We start from the raw sequence: 16,319 nt of genomic DNA on the forward strand, positions 1-16,319 counted from the left end.
ATATTCACTACTGTCACAGGGACCTTCTATAGTCACTACATCACAGGGACCTTCTATATTCACTACTGCACAGGGACCTTCTATATTCACTACTGTCAGCAGGGACCTTCTATCTTCACTACTGTCACAGGGACCTTCACAGCAGCATTCAGACTCTTAGCTTCACTAGCAGCACAGGGACCTTTAGCTTCACAGCAGCATCAGACTGTTAGCTTTACAGTAGCATCAGACTGTTAGCTTCATAGCAGCATCAGACTGTTAGCATCACCTTCAGCGTCAGACCGTTAGCTTCACAGCAGCATCAGACCGTTAGCATCACCTTCAGCATCAGACTGTTAGCTTCACCTTCAGCATCAGACTGTTAGCTTCACCTTCAGCATCAGACTGTTAGCTTCACAGCAGCATCAGACTGTTAGCTTCACCTTCAGCATCAGACGGTTAGCTTCACCTTCAGCATCAGACTGTGAGCTTCACAGCAGCATCAGACTGTTAGCTTCACAGCAACATCAGACTGTTAGCTTCACCTTCAGCATCAGACTGTTAGCTTCAGCAGCTTCAGAGCAAACATCAGACTGTTAGCTTCACCTTCAGCATCAGACTGTTAGCTTCACAGCAGCATCAGACTCCTTAGCATCAGACTGTTAGCTTCACAGCAACATCAGACTGTTAGCTTCACAGCAGCATCAGACTGTTAGCTTCACAGCAACATCAGACTGTTAGCTTCACAGCAGCAAATCAGACTGTTAGCTTCACCTTCAGCATCAGACTGTTAGCTTCACAGCAACATCAGACTGTTAGCTTCACAGCAGCATCAGACTGTTAGCTTCACCTTCAGCATCAGACTGTTAGCTTCACAGCAACATCAGACTGTTAGCTTCACAGCATCACACTGTTAGACTTCACAGCATCATCAGACTGTTAGCTTCACCTTCAGCATCAGACTGTTAGCTTCACCTTCACATCAGACTGTTAGCTTCACAGCAGCATCTGAAGTTGGCAGACTGTTATCTTCACAGCAACATCAGACCGGAGCTTCATAGCTTCAGCAGCATCAGACTGTTAGCTTCACACCCTGTTTTCAGCATCAGACTGTTTTTACAGCAACATCAGATTTATTTACTTTTCAGCTCAGCATCAGACTGTTAGCTTCACAGCCCATCAGATCTTTATCACCTTCAGCATCAGACTGTTAGCTTCACAGCAGCATCAGACTGTTAGCTTCACCTCAGCATCAGACTGTTAGCTTCACCTTCAGCATCAGACTGTTAGCTTCACATTTTTTTCTACTGTGTTATTCAGACTGTTAGCTTCCATGTGTAACTCAACATCAGACTGTTAGCTTCACCTTCAACATCAGACTGTTAGCTTCACAGCAACATCAGACTGTTAGCTTCACAGCAGCATCAGACTGTTAGCTTCACAGCAACATCAGACTGTTAGCTTCACAGCAGCATCAGACTGTTAGCTTCACCTTCAGCATCAGACTGTTAGCTTCACCTTCAGCATCAGACTGTTAGCTTCACCTTCAGCATCAGACTGTTAGCTTCCCAGCAGCATCAGACTGTTAGCTTCACAGCAACATCAGACTGTTAGCTCAATGACACACACAGTCCAGTACAACGAGAGACCTAGAGACAGTGCTATTGGGATAAAGAGATTGGTTGGCCAGACGCTGGCTCTTATCCAGCTTTTATTAGCCTGTATTGAAAGCTGATTAAGGATGAGAGAGCTGGGAGGGAGGAGGCTGCATGGGGACATGTCTGGCTGCCTGGTGGCCTGAGGACTCAGTGAAGGTCACTCCAGTAGAGGACAGAACAGTCACGTCCCTGTAATCCAGGAACACAGGTGGACTTGACCTCTGCTCTTCACTTCTCACAGAACACGAGTCTCTAGTGTAAGGTAGCACCAAGGTGTTGAGAGGCTTTTGGATCAGGTCTCCCCCCCAGGACCAGGTTTGGAGAGAGCTGCTCTAATGGGCTACTCCACACCACAGCTCTGGGTCTCTCCCCCAGGACCAGGTTTGGAGAGCGCTGCTCTAATGGGCTACTCCACACCACAGCTCTGGGTCTCCCCCCAGGACCAGGTTTGGAGAGCGCTGCTCTAATGGGCTACTCCACACCACAGCTCTGGATGCCAGGGGACTTGGGGGACCTGGTAAATACAGAGGCTGACTGAATGTCTCTCCAACAGAGATCCTATCAAATGAGTTCTAATATGTAATTCTATGGTGTCTTCCATCGTCCCCTTATTCCAGAGACAGGCTTTAGCAGAGATGTTAGAGGCCCTGGTCAGAGGAGAGTTAGACAAGGTAAGAGGGATGTCAACATGTCACCTTCTCCTCATGTTGTCACCCTGTACTGTCACTTCATGCCAGCCCTGAGTATCTCTTCATCTTCTGTCTACTATCTATCACTCCAAAATAGACGTTTTCATCTCAACTGTATCTCACTCTTCCCTAGAAGAGGATACTAGTTTTCATGCCTGTTCAGCTCATTTTCAGTCAATATTATGAAGGAAGTGGTTGTGTTTTGTTTGTGTGGTACAGTAACTTCGGTTGTGTCTATGGCTCATATTCCATCATACATTACTCTCCACGAGGCAGCGGGTGGATATGTTGTGTCTCCGTGGTAACTGGTCATATTCCATCATACATTACTCTCCACGAGGCAGCGGGTGGATATGTTGTGTCTCCGTGGTAACTGGTCATATTCCATCATACATTACTCTCCACGAGGCAGCGGGTGGATGTGTCTCCGTGGTAACTGGTCATATTCCATCATACATTACTCTCCACGAGGCAGCGTGTGGATATGTTGTGTCTCCGTGGTAACTGGTCATATTCCATCATACATTACTCTCCACGAGGCAGCGTGTGGATATGTTGTGTCTCCGTGGTAACTGGTCATATTCCATCATACATTACTCTCCACGAGGCAGCGTGTGGATATGTTGTGTCTCCGTGGTAACTGGTCATATTCCATCATACATTACTCTCCACGAGGCAGCGTGTGGATATGTTGTGTCTCCGTGGTAACTGGTCATATTCCATCATACATTACTCTCCACGAGGCAGCGGGTGGATATGTTGTGTCTCCGTGGTAACTGGTCATATTCCATCATACATTACTCTCCACGAGGCAGCGTGTGGATATGTTGTGTCTCCGTGGTAACTGGTCATATTCCATCATACATTACTCTCCACGAGGCAGCGTGTGGATATGTTGTGTCTCCGTGGTAACTGGTCATATTCCATCATACATTACTCTCCACGAGGCAGCGTGTGGATATGTTGTGTCTCCGTGGTAACTGGTCATATTCCATCATACATTACTCTCCACGAGGCAGCGGGTGGATATGTTGTGTCTCCGTGGTAACTGGTCATATTCCATCATACATTACTCTCCACGAGGCAGCGTGTGGATATGTTGTGTCTCCGTGGTAACTGGTCATATTCCATCATACATTACTCTCCACGAGGCAGCGGGTGGATATGTTGTGTCTCCGTGGTAACTGGTCATATTCCATCATACATTACTCTCCACGAGGCAGCGTGTGGATATGTTGTGTCTCCGTGGTAACTGGTCATATTCCTCATACATTACTCTCCACGAGGCAGCGTGTGGATATGTTGTGTCTCCGTGGTAACTGGTCATATTCCATCATACATTACTCCCCACGAGGCAGCGTGTGGATATGTTGTGTCTCCGTGGTAACTGGTCATATTCCATCATACATTACTCTCCACGAGGCAGCGGGTGGATATGTTGTGTCTCCGTGGTAACTGGTCATATTCCATCATACATTACTCTCCACGAGGCAGCGTGTGGATATGTTGTGTCTCCGTGGTAACTGGTCATATTCCATCATACATTACTCTCCACGAGGCAGCGGGTGGATATGTTGTGTCTCCGTGGTAACTGGTCATATTCCATCATACATTACTCTCCACGAGGCAGCGTGTGGATATGTTGTGTCTCCGTGGTAACTGGTCATTTTACCTGACGTATCTCTGCCAATTAGAAACAACCTTTAATGGGGAGGTCAGGACGGAGGTGTCGGTGCAGAGGAAAGGTAAGGCCAACGTTATCTATACGTTTAGTGCTTGATTTGGTTTAGCGTCAGTGAATGTTCTCGTAACGTTCTGTATAATGATGCGTTTGGTTTGATGTTGTCGTTATGTTCCGTGAATGTTCTCGTTACGTTCTGTATACACGTTGCGTTTGGTCCAGGCCTATAGGTGTGTGTGTTGATGTGACTCCTAGTGGAGTGTGTTGATGTGACTCCTAGTGGAGTGTGTTGATGTGACTCTATGTTGTCGTTATGTTGTGCTGTGTTGGTGTGACACCTAGTGTGGTATGTTGATGTAGTGTGCTGTGTTGGTGTGACACCTAGTGTGGTACTCCGAGTGGAAACTTAGAGTGTATAGCCCACATTGTCATCGGGGACTCTCTTCGGCAGCTCAGGGTCATTTGACCGAATCTTGAGAAAAAGGTGTTTAGCTCCCCTGGTAGGATGGTGTTGGTGACCGCAATGTAGCTATCTATGCATTTTCTGATTAATCCGGTGACTGAGTCGGTGTGTATATTGACGTTATCTCCGGTGACTGAGTCAACGTACTGATATATTGACGTTATTGACGATATCTCTGGTGACTGAGTCGGTGAGTATATTCACGTTATCTCCAGAACGACGTTATCCAGAACATAGAACGTTATCTCCGGTGACCCAGAACACAGCCCACGTGATTCAATCCAGTCTTGAACATATTCCAGCATGAATCCAGTCTTCTAATTGGACGGACCAACGCTGTACAGACCTGGCTAACAGGAACTTCCCTCTTGAGTTTTTGTTTGTAGGCAGGGAGAAGCAGGATGGAGTCCTGGTTGGATTTCGCGAAAGGAGGACGGGAAAGGGCCTTATACCCAGTGTCGAAAAGACGTGTAGCAGTGGTCAAGAGTAGAATTTACGCCAGTTATACAGTCGAGGTGTTGGTAATTATTTTTGGGAGCACGGTTCTCAAATGACTTCTGTTAAAGTCCCCTAGAATAATGAACACTGCCTCTGGGAGTCTCCAGTTTGTTCACGGTCCAATGAAGATCTTGGAGCTCCTTTTTGGTGTCAGATTGGGGCTGGATGAACACAGCCATGGAGTTGATCCCTGAGAACACTTTCAGAAGGTGAAAAAGGGTGTCATTTAATGACCAAGTATTCCTGGTAAAATGGGGCCAACAGAGGGTGTCATTTAATGACCAAGTATTCCTGGTAAAATGGGGCCAACAGAGGGTGTCTCGCCTTCGCGCTCTGACAAAACATTGCACATTTTTCTTGTGTGTTTTCCAAACATTTTCTGAATCAGTTTGTTTTGTGCATCACAACATACACCCGAGTAGAACTATTAGAATACGAATCGCTGGGTACTCACCGTCTACCCGAGTTCTCTGAGACGGCGAAACAATGGACTAGCTTCTTCAGCGAGGTGCCGAGCTGCTTGGGAGTCCTACAGGAGAGTAGGAAGAGAAGATGCTGACGGAGAGGCAGACGTGGCAGGGTTTCACTGAGCTTAAGACGCCGGCCGACCCATCCTCCATTACCGAGCATTAATTAATGTTCAATCATTAATGAACCAACTTGACAAGCTCAGGGCGAGGATCTCCTTCCAGAGGGACATCAGATCCTGTAACATACTCTTGTTTTTCTGAGACTTTCCTCCGACATCCAGAGGGATTATATACAACCGGCGGGTTTTTACCGATTTCTGAGTGGATAGGAAGCAGAATCTCTCTGGCTAAGAACAAAGGTGGTCGGCTCTGCTTCATGACCAACAACACATGGTTTCTGAGTGGATAGGAAGCAGAATCTCTCTGGCTAAGAACAAAGGTGGTCGGCTCTGCTTAATGACCAACAACACATGGTTTCTGAGTGGATAGGAAGCAGAATCTCTCTGGCTAAGAACAAAGGTGGTCGGCTCTGCTTCATGACCAACAACACATGGTTTCTGAGTGGATAGGAAGCAGAATCTCTCTGGCTAAGAATAAAGGTGGTCGGCTCTGCTTCATGACCAACAACACATGGTTTCTGAGTGGATAGGAAGCAGAATCTCTCTGGCTAAGAACAAAGGTGGTCGGCTCTGCTTCATGACCAACAACACATGGTTTCTGAGTGGATAGGAAGCAGAATCTCTCTGGCTAAGAACAAAGGTGGTCGGCTCTGCTTCATGACCAACAACACATGGTTTCTGAGTGGATAGGAAGCAGAATCTCTCTGGCTAAGAACAAAGGTGGTCGGCTCTGCTTCATGACCAACAACACATGGTTTCTGAGTGGATAGGAAGCAGAATCTCTCTGGCTAAGAACAAAGGTGGTCGGCTCTGCTTCATGACCAACAACACATGGTTTCTGAGTGGATAGGAAGCAGAATCTCTCTGGCTAAGAACAAAGGTGGTCGGCTCTGCTTCATGACCAACAACACATGGTTTCTGAGTGGATAGGAAGCAGAATCTCTCTGGCTAAGAACAAAGGTGGTCGGCTCTGCTTCATGACCAACAACACATGGTTTCTGAGTGGATAGGAAGCAGAATCTCTCTGGCTAAGAACAAAGGTGGTCGGCTCTGCTTCATGACCAACAACACATGGTTTCTGAGTGGATAGGAAGCAGAATCTCTCTGGCTAAGAACAAAGGTGGTCGGCTCTGCTTCATGACCAACAACACATGGTTTCTGAGTGGATAGGAAGCAGAATCTCTCTGGCTAAGAACAAAGGTGGTCGGCTCTGCTTCATGACCAACAACACATGGTTTCTGAGTGGATAGGAAGCAGAATCTCTCTGGCTAAGAACAAAGGTGGTCGGCTCTGCTTCATGACCAACAACACATGGTTTCTGAGTGGATAGGAAGCAGAATCTCTCTGGCTAAGAACAAAGGTGGTCGGCTCTGCTTCATGACCAACAACACATGGTTTCTGAGTGGATAGGAAGCAGAATCTCTCTGGCTAAGAACAAAGGTGGTCGGCTCTGCTTCATGACCAACAACACATGGTTTCTGAGTGGATAGGAAGCAGAATCTCTCTGGCTAAGAACAAAGGTGGTCGGCTCTGCTTCATGACCAACAACACATGGTTTCTGAGTGGATAGGAAGCAGAATCTCTCTGGCTAAGAACAAAGGTGGTCGGCTCTGCTTAATGACCAACAACACATGGTTTCTGAGTGGATAGGAAGCAGAATCTCTCTGGCTAAGAACAAAGGTGGTCGGCTCTGCTTCATGACCAACAACACATGGTTTCTGAGTGGATAGGAAGCAGAATCTCTCTGGCTAAGAACAAAGGTGGTCGGCTCTGCTTCATGACCAACAACACATGGTTTCTGAGTGGATAGGAAGCAGAATCTCTCTGGCTAAGAACAAAGGTGGTCGGCTCTGCTTCATGACCAACAACACATGGTTTCTGAGTGGATAGGAAGCAGAATCTCTCTGGCTAAGAACAAAGGTGGTCGGCTCTGCTTCATGACCAACAACACATGGTTTCTGAGTGGATAGGAAGCAGAATCTCTCTGGCTAAGAACAAAGGTGGTCGGCTCTGCTTAATGACCAACAACACATGGTTTCTGAGTGGATAGGAAGCAGAATCTCTCTGGCTAAGAACAAAGGTGGTCGGCTCTGCTTAATGACCAACAACACATGGTTTCTGAGTGGATAGGAAGCAGAATCTCTCTGGCTAAGAACAAAGGTGGTCGGCTCTGCTTCATGACCAACAACACATGGTTTCTGAGTGGATAGGAAGCAGAATCTCTCTGGCTAAGAACAAAGGTGGTCGGCTCTGCTTCATGACCAACAACACATGGTTTATGAGTGGATAGGAAGCAGAATCTCTCTGGCTAAGAACAAAGGTGGTCGGCTCTGCTTCATGACCAACAACACATGGTTTCTGAGTGGATAGGAAGCAGAATCTCTCTGGCTAAGAACAAAGGTGGTCGGCTCTGCTTAATGACCAACAACACATGGTTTCTGAGTGGATAGGAAGCAGAATCTCTCTGGCTAAGAACAAAGGTGGTCGGCTCTGCTTCATGACCAACAACACATAGTTTCTGAGTGGATAGGAAGCAGAATCTCTCTGGCTAAGAACAAAGGTGGTCGGCTCTGCTTCATGACCAACAACACATGGTTTCTGAGTGGATAGGAAGCAGAATCTCTCTGGCTAAGAACAAAGGTGGTCGGCTCTGCTTCATGACCAACAACACATGGTTTCTGAGTGGATAGGAAGCAGAATCTCTCTGGCTAAGAACAAAGGTGGTCGGCTCTGCTTAATGACCAACAACACATGGTTTCTGAGTGGATAGGAAGCAGAATCTCTCTGGCTAAGAACAAAGGTGGTCGGCTCTGCTTAATGACCAACAACACATGGTTTCTGAGTGGATAGGAAGCAGAATCTCTCTGGCTAAGAACAAAGGTGGTCGGCTCTGCTTCATGACCAACAACACATGGTTTCTGAGTGGATAGGAAGCAGAATCTCTCTGGCTAAGAACAAAGGTGGTCGGCTCTGCTTCATGACCAACAACACATGGTTTCTGAGTGGATAGGAAGCAGAATCTCTCTGGCTAAGAACAAAGGTGGTCGGCTCTGCTTCATGACCAACAACACATGGTTTCTGAGTGGATAGGAAGCAGAATCTCTCTGGCTAAGAACAAAGGTGGTCGGCTCTGCTTCGTGACCAACAACACATGGTTTCTGAGTGGATAGGAAGCAGAATCTCTCTGGCTAAGAACAAAGGTGGTCGGCTCTGCTTCATGACCAACAACACATGGTTTCTGAGTGGATAGGAAGCAGAATCTCTCTGGCTAAGAACAAAGGTGGTCGGCTCTGCTTCATGACCAACAACACATGGTTTCTGAGTGGATAGGAAGCAGAATCTCTCTGGCTAAGAACAAAGGTGGTCGGCTCTGCTTCATGACCAACAACACATGGTTTCTGAGTGGATAGGAAGCAGAATCTCTCTGGCTAAGAACAAAGGTGGTCGGCTCTGCTTCATGACCAACAACACATGGTTTCTGAGTGGATAGGAAGCAGAATCTCTCTGGCTAAGAACAAAGGTGGTCGGCTCTGCTTCATGACCAACAACACATGGTTTCTGAGTGGATAGGAAGCAGAATCTCTCTGGCTAAGAACAAAGGTGGTCGGCTCTGCTTCATGACCAACAACACATGGTTTCTGAGTGGATAGGAAGCAGAATCTCTCTGGCTAAGAACAAAGGTGGTCGGCTCTGCTTCATGACCAACAACACATGGTTTCTGAGTGGATAGGAAGCAGAATCTCTCTGGCTAAGAACAAAGGTGGTCGGCTCTGCTTCATGACCAACAACACATGGTTTCTGAGTGGATAGGAAGCAGAATCTCTCTGGCTAAGAACAAAGGTGGTCGGCTCTGCTTCATGACCAACAACACATGGTTTCTGAGTGGATAGGAAGCAGAATCTCTCTGGCTAAGAACAAAGGTGGTCGGCTCTGCTTAATGACCAACAACACATGGTTTCTGAGTGGATAGGAAGCAGAATCTCTCTGGCTAAGAACAAAGGTGGTCGGCTCTGCTTCATGACCAACAACACATGGTTTCTGAGTGGATAGGAAGCAGAATCTCTGGCTAAGAACAAAGGTGGTCGGCTCTGCTTCATGACCAACAACACATGGTTTCTGAGTGGATAGGAAGCAGAATCTCTCTGGCTAAGAACAAAGAACAAAGGTGGTCGGCTCTGCTTCATGACCAACAACACATGGTTTCTGAGTGGATAGGAAGCAGAATCTCTCTGGCTAAGAACAAAGGTGGTCGGCTCTGCTTCATGACCAACAACACATGGTTTCTGAGTGGATAGGAAGCAGAATCTCTCTGGCTAAGAACAAAGGTGGTCGGCTCTGCTTCATGACCAACAACACATGGTTTCTGAGTGGATAGGAAGCAGAATCTCTCTGGCTAAGAACAAAGGTGGTCGGCTCTGCTTCATGACCAACAACACATGGTTTCTGAGTGGATAGGAAGCAGAATCTCTCTGGCTAAGAACAAAGGTGGTCGGCTCTGCTTAATGACCAACAACACATGGTTTCTGAGTGGATAGGAAGCAGAATCTCTCTGGCTAAGAACAAAGGTGGTCGGCTCTGCTTCATGACCAACAACACATGGTTTCTGAGTGGATAGGAAGCAGAATCTCTCTGGCTAAGAACAAAGGTGGTCGGCTCTGCTTCATGACCAACAACACATGGTTTCTGAGTGGATAGGAAGCAGAATCTCTCTGGCTAAGAACAAAGGTGGTCGGCTCTGCTTAATGACCAACAACACATGGTTTCTGAGTGGATAGGAAGCAGAATCTCTCTGGCTAAGAACAAAGGTGGTCGGCTCTGCTTAATGACCAACAACACATGGTTTCTGAGTGGATAGGAAGCAGAATCTCTCTGGCTAAGAACAAAGGTGGTCGGCTCTGCTTCATGACCAACAACACATGGTTTCTGAGTGGATAGGAAGCAGAATCTCTCTGGCTAAGAACAAAGGTGGTCGGCTCTGCTTCATGACCAACAACACATGGTTTCTGAGTGGATAGGAAGCAGAATCTCTCTGGCTAAGAACAAAGGTGGTCGGCTCTGCTTCATGACCAACAACACATGGTTTCTGAGTGGATAGGAAGCAGAATCTCTGGCTAAGAACAAAGGTGGTCGGCTCTGCTTAATGACCAACAACACATGGTTTCTGAGTGGATAGGAAGCAGAATCTCTCTGGCTAAGAACAAAGGTGGTCGGCTCTGCTTCATGACCAACAACACATGGTTTCTGAGTGGATAGGAAGCAGAATCTCTCTGGCTAAGAACAAAGGTGGTCGGCTCTGCTTCATGACCAACAACACATGGTTTCTGAGTGGATAGGAAGCAGAATCTCTCTGGCTAAGAACAAAGGTGGTCGGCTCTGCTTCATGACCAACAACACATGGTTTCTGAGTGGATAGGAAGCAGAATCTCTCTGGCTAAGAACAAAGGTGGTCGGCTCTGCTTAATGACCAACAACACATGGTTTCTGAGTGGATAGGAAGCAGAATCTCTCTGGCTAAGAACAAAGGTGGTCGGCTCTGCTTCATGACCAACAACACATGGTTTCTGAGTGGATAGGAAGCAGAATCTCTCTGGCTAAGAACAAAGGTGGTCGGCTCTGCTTCATGACCAACAACACATGGTTTCTGAGTGGATAGGAAGCAGAATCTCTCTGGCTAAGAACAAAGGTGGTCGGCTCTGCTTCATGACCAACAACACATGGTTTCTGAGTGGATAGGAAGCAGAATCTCTCTGGCTAAGAACAAAGGTGGTCGGCTCTGCTTCATGACCAACAACACATGGTTTCTGAGTGGATAGGAAGCAGAATCTCTCTGGCTAAGAACAAAGGTGGTCGGCTCTGCTTCATGACCAACAACACATGGTTTCTGAGTGGATAGGAAGCAGAATCTCTCTGGCTAAGAACAAAGGTGGTCGGCTCTGCTTAATGACCAACAACACATGGTTTCTGAGTGGATAGGAAGCAGAATCTCTCTGGCTAAGAACAAAGGTGGTCGGCTCTGCTTCATGACCAACAACACATGGTTTCTGAGTGGATAGGAAGCAGAATCTCTCTGGCTAAGAACAAAGGTGGTCGGCTCTGCTTCGTGACCAACAACACATGGTTTCTGAGTGGATAGGAAGCAGAATCTCTCTGGCTAAGAACAAAGGTGGTCGGCTCTGCTTAATGACCAACAACACATGGTTTCTGAGTGGATAGGAAGCAGAATCTCTCTGGCTAAGAACAAAGGTGGTCGGCTCTGCTTAATGACCAACAACACATGGTTTCTGAGTGGATAGGAAGCAGAATCTCTCTGGCTAAGAACAAAGGTGGTCGGCTCTGCTTAATGACCAACAACACATGGTTTCTGAGTGGATAGGAAGCAGAATCTCTCTGGCTAAGAACAAAGGTGGTCGGCTCTGCTTCATGACCAACAACAAATGGTTTCTGAGTGGATAGGAAGCAGAATCTCTGGCTAAGAACAAAGGTGGTCGGCTCTGCTTCGTGACCAACAACACATGGTTTCTGAGTGGATAGGAAGCAGAATCTCTGGCTAAGAACAAAGGTGGTCGGCTCTGCTTCGTGACCAACAACACATGGTTTCTGAGTGGATAGGAAGCAGAATCTCTGGCTAAGAACAAAGGTGGTCGGCTCTGCTTCATGACCAACAACACATGGTTTCTGAGTGGATAGGAAGCAGAATCTCTCTGGCAGAATCTGCTTCTGGTTTCTGAGTGGATAGGAAGCAGAATCTCTCTGGCTAAGAACAAAGGTGGTCGGCTCTGCTTCATGACCAACAACACATGGTTTCTGAGTGGATAGGAAGCAGAATCTCTCTGGCTAAGAACAAAGGTGGTCGGCTCTGCTTCATGACCAACAACACATGGTTTCTGAGTGGATAGGAAGCAGAATCTCTCTGGCTAAGAACAAAGGTGGTCGGCTCTGCTTAATGACCAACAACACATGGTTTCTGAGTGGATAGGAAGCAGAATCTCTCTGGCTAAGAACAAAGGTGGTCGGCTCTGCTTCGTGACCAACAACACATGGTTTCTGAGTGGATAGGAAGCAGAATCTCTCTGGCTAAGAACAAAGGTGGTCGGCTCTGCTTCATGACCAACAACACATGGTTTCTGAGTGGATAGGAAGCAGAATCTCTCTGGCTAAGAACAAAGGTGGTCGGCTCTGCTTCATGACCAACAACACATGGTTTCTGAGTGGATAGGAAGCAGAATCTCTCTGGCTAAGAACAAAGGTGGTCGGCTCTGCTTCATGACCAACAACACATGGTTTCTGAGTGGATAGGAAGCAGAATCTCTCTGGCTAAGAACAAAGGTGGTCGGCTCTGCTTAATGACCAACAACACATGGTTTCTGAGTGGATAGGAAGCAGAATCTCTCTGGCTAAGAACAAAGGTGGTCGGCTCTGCTTCATGACCAACAACACATGGTTTCTGAGTGGATAGGAAGCAGAATCTCTCTGGCTAAGAACAAAGGTGGTCGGCTCTGCTTCATGACCAACAACACATGGTTTCTGAGTGGATAGGAAGCAGAATCTCTGGCTAAGAACAAAGGTGGTCGGCTCTGCTTCATGACCAACAACACATGGTTTCTGAGTGGATAGGAAGCAGAATCTCTCTGGCTAAGAACAAAGGTGGTCGGCTCTGCTTCATGACCAACAACACATGGTTTCTGAGTGGATAGGAAGCAGAATCTCTCTGGCTAAGAACAAAGGTGGTCGGCTCTGCTTCATGACCAACAACACATGGTTTCTGAGTGGATAGGAAGCAGAATCTCTCTGGCTAAGAACAAAGGTGGTCGGCTCTGCTTCATGACCAACAACACATGGTTTCTGAGTGGATAGGAAGCAGAATCTCTCTGGCTAAGAACAAAGGTGGTCGGCTCTGCTTCATGACCAACAACACATGGTTTCTGAGTGGATAGGAAGCAGAATCTCTCTGGCTAAGAACAAGGTGGTCGGCTCTGCTTCATGACCAACAACACATGGTTTCTGAGTGGATAGGAAGCAGAATCTCTCTGGCTAAGAACAAAGGTGGTCGGCTCTGCTTCATGACCAACAACACATGGTTTCTGAGTGGATAGGAAGCAGAATCTCTCTGGCTAAGAACAAAGGTGGTCGGCTCTGCTTAATGACCAACAACACATGGTTTCTGAGTGGATAGGAAGCAGAATCTCTCTGGCTAAGAACAAAGGTGGTCGGCTCTGCTTCATGACCAACAACACATGGTTTCTGAGTGGATAGGAAGCAGAATCTCTCTGGCTAAGAACAAAGGTGGTCGGCTCTGCTTAATGACCAACAACACATGGTTTCTGAGTGGATAGGAAGCAGAATCTCTGGCTAAGAACAAAGGTGGTCGGCTCTGCTTAATGACCAACAACACATGGTTTCTGAGTGGATAGGAAGCAGAATCTCTCTGGCTAAGAACAAAGGTGGTCGGCTCTGCTTAATGACCAACAACACATGGTTTCTGAGTGGATAGGAAGCAGAATCTCTCTGGCTAAGAACAAAGGTGGTCGGCTCTGCTTCATGACCAACAACAAATGGTTTCTGAGTGGATAGGAAGCAGAATCTCTCTGGCTAAGAACAAAGGTGGTCGGCTCTGCTTCATGACCAACAACAACATGGTTTCTGAGTGGATAGGAAGCAGAATCTCTGGCTAAGAACAAAGGTGGTCGGCTCTGCTTCGTGACCAACAACACATGGTTTCTGAGTGGATAGGAAGCAGAATCTCTCTGGCTAAGAACAAAGGTGGTCGGCTCTGCTTCATGACCAACAACACATGGTTTCTGAGTGGATAGGAAGCAGAATCTCTCTGGCTAAGAACAAAGGTGGTCGGCTCTGCTTCGTGACCAACAACACATGGTTTCTGAGTGGATAGGAAGCAGAATCTCTCTGGCTAAGAACAAAGGTGGTCGGCTCTGCTTAATGACCAACAACACATGGTTTCTGAGTGGATAGGAAGCAGAATCTCTCTGGCTAAGAACAAAGGTGGTCGGCTCTGCTTCATGACCAACAACACATGGTTTCTGAGTGGATAGGAAGCAGAATCTCTCTGGCTAAGAACAAAGGTGGTCGGCTCTGCTTCATGACCAACAACACATGGTTTCTGAGTGGATAGGAAGCAGAATCTCTCTGGCTAAGAACAAAGGTGGTCGGCTCTGCTTCATGACCAACAACACATGGTTTCTGAGTGGATAGGAAGCAGAATCTCTCTGGCTAAGAACAAAGGTGGTCGGCTCTGCTTAATGACCAACAACACATGGTTTCTGAGTGGATAGGAAGCAGAATCTCTCTGGCTAAGAACAAAGGTGGTCGGCTCTGCTTCATGACCAACAACACATGGTTTCTGAGTGGATAGGAAGCAGAATCTCTCTGGCTAAGAACAAAGGTGGTCGGCTCTGCTTAATGACCAACAACACATGGTTTCTGAGTGGATAGGAAGCAGAATCTCTCTGGCTAAGAACAAAGGTGGTCGGCTCTGCTTAATGACCAACAACACATGGTTTCTGAGTGGATAGGAAGCAGAATCTCTCTGGCTAAGAACAAAGGTGGTCGGCTCTGCTTCATGACCAACAACACATGGTTTCTGAGTGGATAGGAAGCAGAATCTCTCTGGCTAAGAACAAAGGTGGTCGGCTCTGCTTCATGACCAACAACACATGGTTTGAAACGTACAGGAACCTGCGAAATTCTGCTCCCCCGACTCGGAATACTTTGTCATCAAATGTTGCCCCGTGGACAGGGTGGTATGCTGCTGGCTATTATTATTATTATTATTATATTGTAGGCCTATGTCATATGCCAAAAACGGTGTAACTAAAGGTTAACGAGCCATGAATCAAAAAGACGATGACCTCTTCCTCTGACACACACACACGTGCAGGGCCCCATCTGCATGTTAATCTCAGTGTTGATTGGGTCGGTGTTAAGGCCGCGCAGGGCCCCATCTGCATGTTAATCTCAGTGTTGATTGGGTCGGTGTTAAGGCCGCGCAGGACCCCATCTGCATGTTAATCTCAGTGTTGATTGGGTCGGTGTTAAGGCCGCGCAGGGCCCCATCTGCATGTTAATCTCAGTGTTGATTGGGTCGGTGTTAAGGCAGCGCAGGGACCCATCTGCATGTTAATCTCAGTGTTGATTGGGTCGGTGTTAAGGCAGCGCAGGGACCCATCTGCATGTTAATCTCAGTGTTGATTGGGTCGGTGTTAAGGCCGCGCAGGGCCCCATCTGCATGTTAATCTCAGTATTGATTGGGTCGGTGTTAAGGCAGCGCAGGGTCCCATCTGCATGTTAATCTCAGTGTTGATTGGGTCGGTGTTAAGGCCTCGCAGGACCCCATCTGCATGTTAACCTCAGTGTTGATTGGGTCGGTGTTAAGGCCTCGCAGGACCCCATCTGCATGTTAACCTCAGTGTTGATTGGGTCGGTGTTAAGGCCTCGCAGGACCCCATCTGCATGTTAACCTCAGTGTTGATTGGGTTTGTGTTAAGGCCGCGCAGGGCCCCATCTGCATGTTAATCTCAGTGTTGATTGGGTCGGTGTTAAGGCCTCGCAGGACCCCATCTGCATGTTAACCTCAGTGTTGATTGGGTCGGTGTTAAGGCCTCGCAGGACCCCATCTGCATGTTAACCTCAGTGTTGATTGGGTCGGTGTTAAGGCCTCGCAGGGCCCCATCTGCATGTTAACCTCAGTGTTGATTGGGTCGGTGTTAAGGCCTCGCAGGACCCCATCTGCATGTTAACCTCAGTG

The 16,319-nt window shown here is 47.4% G+C and overlaps 1 pseudogene; it reads left to right on the forward strand.

The window, feature by feature from the left end:
- The window catches only part of LOC127922155 (sodium/potassium/calcium exchanger 1-like), a 52,554-nt pseudogene that overhangs the window by 20,297 nt on the left and 15,938 nt on the right, over positions 1-16,319 (forward strand).

This window comes from Oncorhynchus keta, unplaced genomic scaffold (assembly GCF_023373465.1).
Source record: "Oncorhynchus keta strain PuntledgeMale-10-30-2019 unplaced genomic scaffold, Oket_V2 Un_contig_24745_pilon_pilon, whole genome shotgun sequence".
Taxonomy (NCBI): domain Eukaryota; kingdom Metazoa; phylum Chordata; class Actinopteri; order Salmoniformes; family Salmonidae; genus Oncorhynchus; species Oncorhynchus keta.